The sequence below is a fragment of the Cryptomeria japonica genome, chromosome 5, assembly GCF_030272615.1.
Source record: "Cryptomeria japonica chromosome 5, Sugi_1.0, whole genome shotgun sequence".
Taxonomy (NCBI): Eukaryota; Viridiplantae; Streptophyta; class Pinopsida; order Cupressales; family Cupressaceae; genus Cryptomeria; species Cryptomeria japonica.
This window is the reverse complement of record NC_081409.1, coordinates 702018270-702030969: the sequence shown is the minus strand read 5'-3', so window position 1 is coordinate 702030969 and position 12700 is coordinate 702018270. Positions and strand designations below refer to the sequence as shown.

At 37.1% G+C, this 12700-nt stretch overlaps 1 protein-coding gene across 1 annotated transcript in view; it reads left to right on the top strand.

Annotated features, from left to right (window-relative positions):
• Positions 1 to 359: 359 nt before the first annotated feature.
• Positions 360 to 12700, top strand: part of LOC131070669 (U-box domain-containing protein 4) — a 68833-nt gene continuing 56492 nt past the window's right edge. Inside the window, exon 1 of the mRNA XM_058006259.2 lies at positions 360 to 1115. The gene's annotated coding sequence lies outside the window, so the exon portion shown is untranslated. The remainder of the gene's footprint in view (positions 1116 to 12700) is intronic.

Here is a 12700-nt window from a genome sequence, read left to right as displayed (position 1 = left end):
AATCATAAGAAACTTTTCAAATTTCTCAATAAAATTTTGGGGACAGTTATTTAGATAACTAAATATATATATTTAAAGTAGTTGTTTTCGATAATACCTATATTAAAAATTCTGATACCTATACTTGTAATGACCTGCTGACCATTTTGTCTGCCCTATAGACATTTTATTTCTAAAACATCGGCACCTTAATTTGCTACTTAATATTCTCAAAAACCAAATTAACACTATTATCATTTCTAAATCTAACCATATTCAGCAATTTTTTTCAATCATACAAAACAGTAAATATAAACACAACTGTGGTATGTTTAAACACGCCAATGAATATTCAACAAGCACACCGCGCAAACAACTCCAAGCCTCTTCTTTTCCCTCCCACTATCTTGTCCCATCTTAATGTCGTTTTCCTTGACAGATTACATAAAAAATTATTGCATTTGCTAATTTTGAAAAAAAATCCAGCCATACCCCTCACTGCAATGCACTTCTCCCCTCGCTGCCAGACAACCATCATACGGACAACAATATGCCATTGTATCAAACAACCCCCTTCATTTAAAACGATCGAAAATAAACACGAAAGGAATAGAAGCCTGTTTCCGTGGTCAATGGCTGCCTCCCGTTAAGCTATTATTGACTTTAGACCTGCAACCTCCCTCCGCGCTTGACTTTGTCTCACCCTTGCCCTTTTACCCTCTCGGTCAAAATCCAGATTCTCTACAATAATACCACTAATCTCATTACCTACCACTTTCATTTTGTGGGCCTTTTGACTTTTTTAATATTTTTTTCAATTAATAATCTTTAAGCTCACTTATATCCTTCTTCCCTTATTTACCCACAATCCTAATATGCCATTTGATCCTTCCTGGATTGGTCGCAATACATGTCGATAAGTTTCAGACATTTGGGCTTTGCCAATACTGTCTTATGACGAAAGAAAACACTAGGATCTGTGATTACTACTATGTTAGAGAAATGGGTTTTGAGTAGGATCATGAATCAGTATGGGAATTCAGTTGTAAAGAGGCATGGTTTGCTTTTGGGTGGATGACTGTGCCTGATCGGTTTATTATCAGGGGCCCATCCAGCTTGCTTTTGGCATTATCAAGGTAATGTAATATATCCACACTTTATGCTGCAATTTTTTTTTGTTAAGTTAATCCAACGTAACGTTGTCATAGAGATAATATGTGGGTTTGTATACGCATATGATTAAGATCAAAGCTGGGTAGAATTACTTTATTCTGATCAATGAATTCTCTATTGATTTCAAATAATGGGAACTTTGGTACGATTAAGCTCTGCGAGGGGCTGCGTTTTCTGATGTGGGTTACATCAGTTTATTGGGGTTAGGTTCTATCAGGGGATGATTCAGTGTGATTGGAAATGGCTACCCTAAGCTGTAGAGTAGAATATATAAGTTTTCTATTTGTAAATACGGATTCTCAATCAAAAGATCAAACCTGGGTCTCCAGCAAGGTACCCACCGACTTTTCTGTTTATTCAACTTCATATCTACACCCACAGAGTTGAGATAGACTTTCACCAGGATTAGTGAGAATGGAACTCCTAACTTCATATAACAAGCGCAGCTGTTGTTTCCTGAATCACAAACACACTTTCTATGGTCTAAGAATTGAATCTGCTCGTTCATCTGGCGTCTGAGCTCTAGCAGCTTAATGCCGCATGCATTCCACTGCAGAATTTCTCAGCATTTGATTTAAATTTCCCACATCGTAAAAGTACGGGTTAGTGTTTAAGCCTTGAGCCTAGCCAGCTCAATATTAAAACCAGCTGGGTATAATTCCTTGATTCAAACCAATTAATTCCAATCATTTCAGTTTTCAGATGAATAATTAGTTTCCCATGAGTCAAGGATGAAGCTTTGCCAAAAATAAGTTCTATAAGGGGGGTGATTTTCAGATGTGGGTGATATCTACATAGTGGAGTTAGATCCTTTCTTTGATGTACTCACGTAAGATTTGATATTGCTAGCATTGGCTGACAACTATTACAAACTAAGGCAGTGGTCCCATGGGACTCTATCATAATTTTTTCAACAGTTGCTTTTGAGAAAAAACTTGGAAATATTTGAAGCTATGCACTTGTCTGCTCTTCCATAGAGCATTGGAGAACATTACATTCAAACTTCTATTAGAATTTTCTGGGAAAAAAATAACACAAATTATGCCATTTGGCCAAAACAATGCTCTTTCTGCTGTCTGAGAAGATGTTGCAAACATCCAGCTGCCTCTCTTCAGTGGCCACTCAAATTTTTCTTTAAAATATCTCATGCCCACTCGTTTTGAATTAGAAGATTCTATATATGTTGCTGCTTCGTTATTTCAAATATTTAATGGAATCATCACCCTAAGAAAAATAGGAGCAGCAGCCCCACTCCATGAGAATGGACCTCACAACTTGCAACTTTGTGCTCGTTGAAATATTATGGCTGAAAGTACAAATTGTTGTCTTTGGCAAGGTACCCACATTAGTTAATACCGATTCACACACACCCACCCACCCACCTACCTAACCACCCACAGAGACACAGAGTCACTAACATTCTTATGGTAAATTTGCTACAGTATAATGTAATGGTTACATGGGTGGTTGGTGGGGGTGGCAAGGGTTAAGGGTTGGAGAGTGGGAACTTCTGAAGTTCTGTATTTGGAACCTGCTTGCAGTTATCTTGCCTCATGGAGTGCACATTTTGGAACCAATACTAATTAGTAATTACCAGAAAAATTTCCTAGAAAAATATTATCAGAAAATCTAGACCACAAGTAGGTTGCTATTTGGGAAAAAAACTTTTCTAAGCAACCAGTGGCTCCTGCAATCTTCTGACCCGTCTAAGATTTCTTCCTAAAATGTAGCCGGTGTGACTTTTCAGAAAGTTATCACATAATTTGCAGTTTCTGAAATTTTCATATTTCACGGGGCCAAATGCAGCATAGGAACAAGAGTGGTAGTCCTGTCCATGGAACCCCACCAAAAAAAAAACCAAGAATTGGTGAGCATGAAACTCATAACTTCATGTAATGAGAAAAACCATCCGCACTAATCAAAAACGAATTCACTTCATCCATGTTCACAATAATATTATCTCAGGGGCAAAACCCATTGCTATAGAGATATGTAGGTTTTCTCATCAGGGTCCTTTGGACCTCAATTCGCCATCTTTATTATTCAATATGCATAAGAATTCTTGTAATCAGGTTGCAATAACTTTCATATGGCACAAAATAACCTTAGGTATGCTGCATTAATGCATCTCAAGGGCTTCACTAAACTTTCTTCTGCAATATTAGAGTCTCCTAGGATAGGTAGATATGACAATATTAACTTCCCATGGCAATAAGCCAACGTGGTACAGATACGTGTTCCTTTTCCTGACTGCTTCTACTAATCAAACCATCATCACCAAAATCCTTACGATTATCATCATTAGCCAATCCTTACCATGATAAATAATACCAAAATTGTAACCGTAAGTAATGCAGTCCTGGTTGGAGTAACTGCAACGGGTAGGCAACATGGGCAGCCTAACACACATAAACAGGCAAAGAACTACAACTGTAAATTAAAAAGTTCATAAAAACAACTGAAATTACTCTCATGGTCTGAGCAGCCTCGAAAACCTTGTCTATGATCAGCAACAGGCATGCAGGCCAGTATGGCTTTTTATGTCAGCCGATCAAAATACAAAACTGCTATTCTAAGATCAATATGCAATAAAAAGGTCTTCCGATTTACACTACCTGGAATGGAAATGTTCTCCTCAAAACAAAGACTCCACTGCCCCTCTTCTGCTGCGCCGCAACCTTCTCTTATTATTATTATTATTTGTTTATCTCTGATATATTATGTGATTATGGTCTTCTAAAGATTCTACAACACACTTTTTCCTCATCGCATCACCTTCTTCTCAATTTTTGTTTAACTTGTATCTTATTATGCGTTTGTGTGTCATGGGAAATATTTTGAATCTGCCACCTTCACAACTGAGGCTGCCAGGATTAGGAGGTAGCTGCAGTGAGCTGGGGCTCTAACAGCTGTGTGACTATTCAAATTTTCCTTTTGGATATAACAACTGAATAGGACTAACGCCAAAAGATAATCGCCGCTGGCTGGTGAGATGGGTTTTGAATCTTCTTCACTGAAATAATTTTTTTTTAAATGATAAAAGCTGGTGGGTCTGTTGTAACTTTTGTGGAAATGAGAGAGAGGGAAACCTGCATTTGAAATTGCAAGCTGCTAGACTATGTTTGGCCCCTAGGAACAACAAGGAAATGGGCATTAAAAGATGAAGTCTAGCATCAGAGATCTCAAACACAAATTAGAACCTGCATCAACACAAAATTCAGAAATGAAAAACCAGAAACTTGTTAGAGGAAATTTTTTTTTGGGTGTGCAGGATTGCAAGAGCCCGGAATGCTCCTGCATTAAACACTCCAAGTAGATGAAAATATTCCATGAGTCTTGCAGCTCATGAACATTTGAGAACTTTTGGAACTGAAAGTCCACATTTGACAACATCAGATGCATGCAGCTAGGTTGCTTAATCTGTTGATTTATTCCGCCATATGATCAGACATTACTTGTACCCTTTCCTTCTTGTCTTCTTGGCTATGTGGAAAACAATGATAGCTTCAACTTCATCTCTTTCTTTCTCGGGCAATTGCTGTTCCCATCCTTCCCTCTGCTCATTGGGATCTGCATCTTCTTCTTCACAATTTTACCCTTCATAATAACGGTACAAATCAGCAACGTTAAAAATGGGAGAAATGTATACACCTTCAGGAAACTCTCTCATAGGCATTTGCTGTGAGCTTCCTTAAGACTGTACATGGCAAAATCTTTTTCTACTTCTGCTTGTTGTAGGTTCCTTAGGGGAACCTATCCTTCCTCAAATGAGCTAACACAAGATCCCCAACCTGAAATCCTCACTCCTTTCTCTTAAGATCGGTGTGCTTCCTATATTTCATTGTACTTATCTCCAATTTTTTTTTGACTTCCTAGTGCACCTCATGTATATAATCAATAAGTCTTCTGCAACTGCACCCTTTCTGCCTAAATTAGAAGTGTTCGTCAAAGTGTTTACCACTCTTGTGCTGTACCCAAACACAATTTGGAAAGGGGTTTTGGCTGTACTTCTATTTATGGAATTGTTATAATCAAACTCAACTTGTGCTAAAATCAAATCCCATTGAGTGGGCTTCTTTCCAACTAAGCATCTCAGAAGATCATCCAAATTTCTGTTAACAACCTCTGTTTGCCCATTTATTTGAGAATGATAGGCTGAACTGAAAATCAATTGTCTCTAAATAGTAAATTCCTTCACAACATACACCAAAAGTGGCCCTCAAATTTGCTGTCTCAATATGAGACTATGCTCTTTGTTAATCATTTAATTTCTTTCATGGGATTGTGCCATCTTAGAAAATCTATTTACATCCACATAAATAGAATCATTACCTTGTTGTGTTCTTGGCAGCTCAAGAACGAAATCCATACTTACATTCTCCCATGGACTTTCCAGAATAGGTAAAGGCTGATATAATTTGTTGTTTTGGCTTCTCCTTTTGGCATGTTGACAAATTTTGCAATGCTGCACGTCTTTACCCATCTTAGGCTAATAATAGTTCTTCTCAGCTGTGCTAATGCCTTATCCACTTCAAAGTGACCAACCAACCCTCCACTATGCTTTTCCCTCATTAAATTCTCCCTCATTGATCCTTGTGGAATACACAAGCATGTCCCTTTGAATAATAGTCTCTCCTTGTATGGTGTTCTGTTTTGGTCCATTGGACTCTTACATGCAGTCAATGCTCCCTTGAAATTTTATCATATTCATACAACTCAGCCATGGCATCAAAATCAGTGACTTTTACTCTTATGTCAGTCAACAATAAACATCTCCTACTCAATGCATTTACTACTCAGTTAGATTCACCACTTTTATTTTTAAAAACAAATTGATAACTTTGCAAAAACTCAATCCATTTCATATCTCTCTGATCAAGTTTACCTTGTCTGTTTATGTACTGTAATGCCTAATGATCCGTGTATAAGATAAACTCCTTTGGTGGAAAGTAATGCCTCACTTCTTAAATGTCTGAATGATGGCATAAAATTCCTGATCATAGACATAGTACTTATTCTTTAGCTTCATTTAACTTTTCACTGAAATAGGCAATGGGTTTTACTTCTTTGGTTCAAACTCCTTTGATTGCTGTACCACTTGCATCATAATCCAACTGAAACACTTTGTTAAAATTAGGTAATGTCAAGATAATTTGTCCTGTTAGATTTTCCTTCAAGAATTGAAACTCCTTTTTGCTGTTGTTGCCCATTGAAAATTAGACCTATTACCCTTCATGTTCTTTGTGATAGGTGCATATATGTTGTTGAAATTTCTGATAAACTTCCTATAGAAGCTTGTTAGGCCATGAAACTCTTGCCCCAAAAGTACTTTTTAGTACTGGAATCTACAGTGCCTTTTACCTTTTTAGGATCTATCCTTTGGTTTTCCTATGAAATAACAAATTCTAGATACACAAGTTCCTCCATAAAATTACACTTTTTTAGATTATCAGCAATTTTTTTTTCCAGTCTCTGTAAAACTAGTCTTAAATGTTCCAAATGATCGTTTGTCTTGCTGAAAATCAAAATATCATCTAAATAAACAATCACAAACTTACCAAAATAAGGCTTTAGCATCTCATTCATCAACCTCATGAAAGTACTGGGTGCATTTGTCAATTTGAATGGCATGACCAACCACTCATGCCACCATCCTTGGTCTTGAAAGTGATTTTCCATTCATCTCCTTCTTTAATCTGAATCTGGTCGTATCCACTATCCACTCTTCAAGTCAATCTTTGTGAAATACTCGGCTCCATTCAGGCAACTCATTAAATCATCCATCTAATTTAGTGGAAACAGATATTTTACTATATCTTATTGATGGCTCAAGAATTTGAGCACATTTTTTCATTCTCCATCCCTTTTAGGTGTCAGTATTACTGGTACAGCACAAGGACTGAAGCTTTCTTTGATCAAACCCTTGTTAACAGCTCTTAGACTTTCCGTTTTACCTCTTCATTCTCCACCGATGTTATTCTATATTCTGCCTTGTCTTAATAGGCATGCTCCGAAGATCAAATCCACCTGATGACTAATGCTTCTTACGGTTGGTAACTCATTTAACAATTCTTGTGACAAAGTATTTGTATAATGTCCAAGCAACCTCTTCACTTGTAATGGAATCTCTGCTTCCATGACTGCTGTTTTTATTTCTGCAGGTTTAGGAATCATAGCAAAACACATTCTTTCTTCTTTTACATCACTTAAAAACTGTTTTCCAGAAATCAAACAAACCTTTGGACCATGATCCACTTCTACTCTTCTATTCTCCAATGGATTCAACATGCATTCTGTTCCACCTTTGATGATGTTGTAGGTGTTCTTGTCATCATGGATATCCCTCCTATCATACTGTCATTGTTTACACAAGAAAATGTGACAACCATCCATAGACAAAATAATACATAATATTTCATTCTGATATGCTCCTATATGAAATTCAACTAAGCATTATTCATTTTATAAGAAGTTGTTGTTGTCTTTGCAGCAAATATATCATGTATCGTCTGGGATGTGGGATTCTTTTCAGCTTCAACTTCTCCACCACTTCCCTAGATATTAGGTTATGTGTGCTCCCATTGTCAATCACAATTTTGCAACACCTATCCATGAAGTTGCATATAGTCCTAAATTTTTATTTCTTTGAGCTGGTTCATGTTTTTCCTTCTTTGATTTCAATAATACCCTCTTCATCATGATCCAATCCCCTTGCCTAGGCTCTTCTGCATGTCGAGATTGTGCTGCATATTCTTCATTAGATTCAATCATTTAATTTCTTCCATGATCTTGTTGTGCTCGTGGGCACTCAAAGGCCCTACAACGAATTTCACCACATTGGTAGCAAGTGAACTCTCTACCTCTTCTTCTTCCTTTTGGAGGAATTTCTCTTCTCCTAGTATCATGATTTTCATTGTCATTTTGAGAATTGCTAGACTCCCTCTCAATATTCTGCTTTTATTTTTAAAAAGTTGTCCTCTCCCCCCGTAATTTCGTACTAAACTCATCTTGCATAGCCATGCGGAGTCCATTGATGTAACTTGCAACTTTTTCCGCATCATCCTCTATATGGCAGGTTCCAATGTTGAGCCGGTAAAACTCTTTGGTATAAACTTTGACACTCAGCTCCCTTTGTTTTAGGTTTTGTAATTGCTTAATCAAATTCAGGTGGTAATCTGCAGGTAGAAATTTTGACGTCAATTTTGCCACCATTCAATCCCACAATCGAATCTTCTATTGCCCCTTCCTTTGTATATCCAAATATACTTGATCCCAACAAAGGGATGCATGACTCTTCAACTTGGTACTAGCAAGCTTCACCTTCTTTGGGTCTTTTATGGATTCAAATTAAAATTACTTATCCCTGTCTGCAATCGAATTCACAATCTCTTCAACATTCAAACTTCCATTCTAGCAAGGAGGATGTATCTGTGGTCAGTTTGCAATAAGAGGCATAGCCTTGATAAAGGGCTCATATAATCTTCTCCTTGTACAATTGGTTCTTCTGTTGCTTCTTCATCTTCACTCACATTTTCTACAGGTAGACCTGTCCTTTATGCTGTTTCAAAGGCTTCTAACTTCCTTGCCATTGCCTTCAACATCTCTGCCACTCAAGCATTACCATGAGCCATATTTTCTTCTCAACCCTCTGCAGTCATAGGATCTGCACACCTGCAACAAACTCTTCAGGGCCTTGAAGATCAATTCCATGGCAATCCCACAAGCTTAATCTTGCTCTAATACCACTTAACGCAATCTTGATTGGCATATTTGCAATGGGTAGCCAACGTAGGTAGCCTGACACACAAATAGGTGAAGAACTACAATGGTAAATTATAACAGTCCATCACTAAAATTATAGTCTTTCATGAGCTGAGCAACTGCAAAAACCTTGTTTATGATCAGCTACAACTACAAGCCAGTTTGGCTTTTTATGTCAGCTGATCGAAGTGCAAAACCGCTGTTCTAAGTTCAATGTGCAATCAAAAGCTTTTCTGATTTACAGTGCTTGGAATGGAAATATTCTACTCAAAACAAAGACTCCAATACACTCTCCTACGACCTTGTCTTTTTTTTCTAATTTTGTATTTACCTCTGATATGCTATGTGAATATGGTCCTAATATAGATTCCATGATGCCCTTTTTGCTCATCGCATGATCTCCCTCTCCTTTTTCTTTTACTTGTATCTAATTATGCCTTTGTGAGTCGTGGGAATGGTTTGAATCTGCCACCTTCATAACTGATTTCACAAGGATTAGGAGGTAGCGGCCATTGGCTGGGTTTGTAGCAGCTGTGCCACTGTTAAAGTTTTGCTTGTGGATTATAACTGCCAAATAAGACTGATGCCAAATAATTATGTCTGCCACCGGCTGGTGAGGTGGGTGTTGAATCCGCCATACTTAAATTGTTATTTTTTTAACTTGTAAGAGGTGGTGGGTATTTTGTAACTGCTGCAGAAATGAGAGGGAAAGCTGCATTTGAAACTGGAAGCTGCCAAACTATTTTTAGTGCCAAGGAACAGCAAGGAAATAGGTATTGAAAGATGAAGTCCAGCATCACCCAGGAAGGAAATCTCAAACACAAATCAGAATCTGCTTCAACACAAAAATCAGAAATGTACATAAAGAAAAAAACCAAAAGTTAGGAGAAAATCTATTTGGGCATGCAGGATTGCATGAGCCCTGGATTGCTCCTGCATCAATAAGTGCATGCTCATATTGAAAGCATTCTGCACCATCCTTCAGTAATAGGAATATGGTAATGCTGACCATTTTATTCATTGTTGAATTTATTTGATACTGGGAATACTTTAATGTGTACTGTCTGGAACACATATATTTAGATGTAAAACACCCACAAATCATAGTTACTTACCGTGTCTTCCATAGACAGTGGAACCCAGCAAAGTTAGGAACATAAAGTTTTTAAAGCCCTGCTGTGTTGAGGGCATCTCCTCTAGGCATCTGTTTCTTTATCCAGGGCACTGACCGAATCAATTCTTAATTCAAGATTATAATTGGTAGCTAGAATTAGATTCAATCCATGCTATCTATTGAAGACAAGACAACATGAGTTTCTTCATCAATAAAGTTGGACAGAAATTCTTTCATTCCCAATCAGTCCACTGTTAGTTCATCATTATGATTCAGTAATTGCACATGGATAAAAGCTAAAACATTCAACTAATGCATGTTGTCATGACTGTCTCAATTGTTTTCTTGTGGATGGTACTCTTATAGGATAGGCAACTATGGCAAAACAAGATTCTTGTGGGAATAATGTCTCATGCTTCCCTGCTGCCAAATTCATGTGTCATTGGTCATCCACTAAACACTATTTTTGCTACATGGTTTCAGGTTGTCTATTAATTCTGTGCAATCAATCAACGAGAGGGTTTTTTCTCTTGGTCTGGACAAAGAATGCTTCCAAGAATTTGAAGGAAGATGATTTTTTAATTGATATTGTTGACATTAAAAAGGAGGGTGAATACCCTGAATAGTGTATGATCATCAAAGGGAATTGATATCCACAATAACATCAAGAGACATGCAACAAATTTTCAACAATCTCAAGCAAGTAAGAAACACTCTAATAACTAAAAAGTACTAAAAGGCGTGAATGCAAGTTTTTTGAATTTTGCTATCCATGTCTTCACGTAGTTACTTTTCATGTGAACTGATATTTACATTTTCCTAGTGTTCTGTGGAAAGCAAGTTGCATTATGTGAATATTTCCTGTAGGCTTGCATTGTTCTCTTTCCAAGTATGTCTTCCAATGGAGGTTGGGATCCATTTACGATATCTGCTATAGTCTCCTATATTTAATGTGGATGTTTTCTCTCCCTCTTTCTTCTTGTCCGATGTCTGTAGATTTCTTTTCATTAGTAAACTACTTTATTTTGCTAGCTTTTTCTGCCTTCTCACCTTGATCAGATTCCCCTTTCTACATTGTTTGATTGTAATTGACTACCTGGTTACCATTCTCTCCTTCCTTTTTATATTGATGTACCATCTACTTGACTTGGTCCACTTTATGCACTACTGGCAAGTCCAGTAAATTTTTAAATCATCTCAGAACCCATACAATAATTTCCTTTTTCGCATCCAGGATCCCTTCGTCATTATATTGAGTTTCCGGAACAGGTTCATTCCAGTTTTGCCCTTTTGCTTTCTAGCCTTTATCTCCATTGTCCATTGGATCAGCTTTTGTTTATGTTTTCTTGCATTGGTTCCCGATCACAAATTTTTTCTAATGTTTCTCAAATCCCTCATTATCTGTTTGGACATTTTTCTTCACCTTTTGAGGATTTGGACTTGTTTTGCCTGCAGGTGTTGTCATATAAGATTAGCTTTTGAAGATCTCCCAACTTTAGGCGTTGTCATAAAAGATTAGCTTTTGAAGATCCCCCAACTTTAAAGTCATTCTATTGGGAAGTGGCTTGGCAAAACCTTTACCATGATATGGTTTGCATGTCTCACTAGCCTTACAAATTGAATTTGCAGTGGCTTCGAAAGCATATCTTGATCAAAATTCCTGGGCTATAGCCTACATTCTGATCTAGACAGGTGGTACTAAAGGCAATTCTGCATAGGCTTAAACCTGGTGCCAATATTTTTTGAGAAGGCCAGGATTTCTTAATAAACACGGCCCTCTAATACTTAAGCCCAAGTCATTTACCATGATTTTTCCATTTCTTATTGGCCCATGCATGCAAATCCTCTAGAGACAATGGCACTTTGAGGAAATGGATTAACAGAGTAGTTCCATAGAGAGAGTAGAGACCATAGTTCAAAAACTTGTGACTTGTCAAAACTCAACAGATCCAATTTTGACTTGTTCTTGGTGACTTGACACAACTTAGCAAATTAGAAAAATAGTAAAATACCTAAATTCCTAATAAAACCAAAATTTCATGCAAAATCCAGCTACACAATGTGTCAAATTAAGGTGTATAATGTTGGGCAAGTGTTTTCTATCAGATTTGAATTAAAAGAGAGTAGAATATTGCATCAAAATGTCAATACAACAGCTAATAAATATGATATGTATTATGATAATTGAAGATCATCATCAAAAATTACAATTCTATGCAAGTTACAATAATTTACATTTTTCTCTTCCCCATTTACATTCTGATGATTTTTTGGGTCCTACTCCTCACAATTGGATGTGGCTTCACCCTTGAACTAGAAGGCAATGATTCCTCCTTAGGTTCAACTTCATCATTTGCCATGATGTCATCCAACCCAATGCTTGCTGCTTCTGATGCACCCTCCTTTTCTTGCCTCCCAAAATCAGATACCTTTTCTTCCATAAACCTGGGATCCTCATCCAATGTAGTCTACTTGTTTTATGGATTAGTGTCATCCAAGTCATTTGTCTCATGAGTAGTCATGCTTTTCAATTTTTTTGTGCAAATTTGAAATTTGTATTGCATGATGACAAGGTCATTAACATGCTTTTGTGTGAATGGCCTCAAACAAGCTTTAATTGTACTTGTTGACGTGTTTTTTATGACCGCGTCTAACACAGAATAAAGTTGCCTA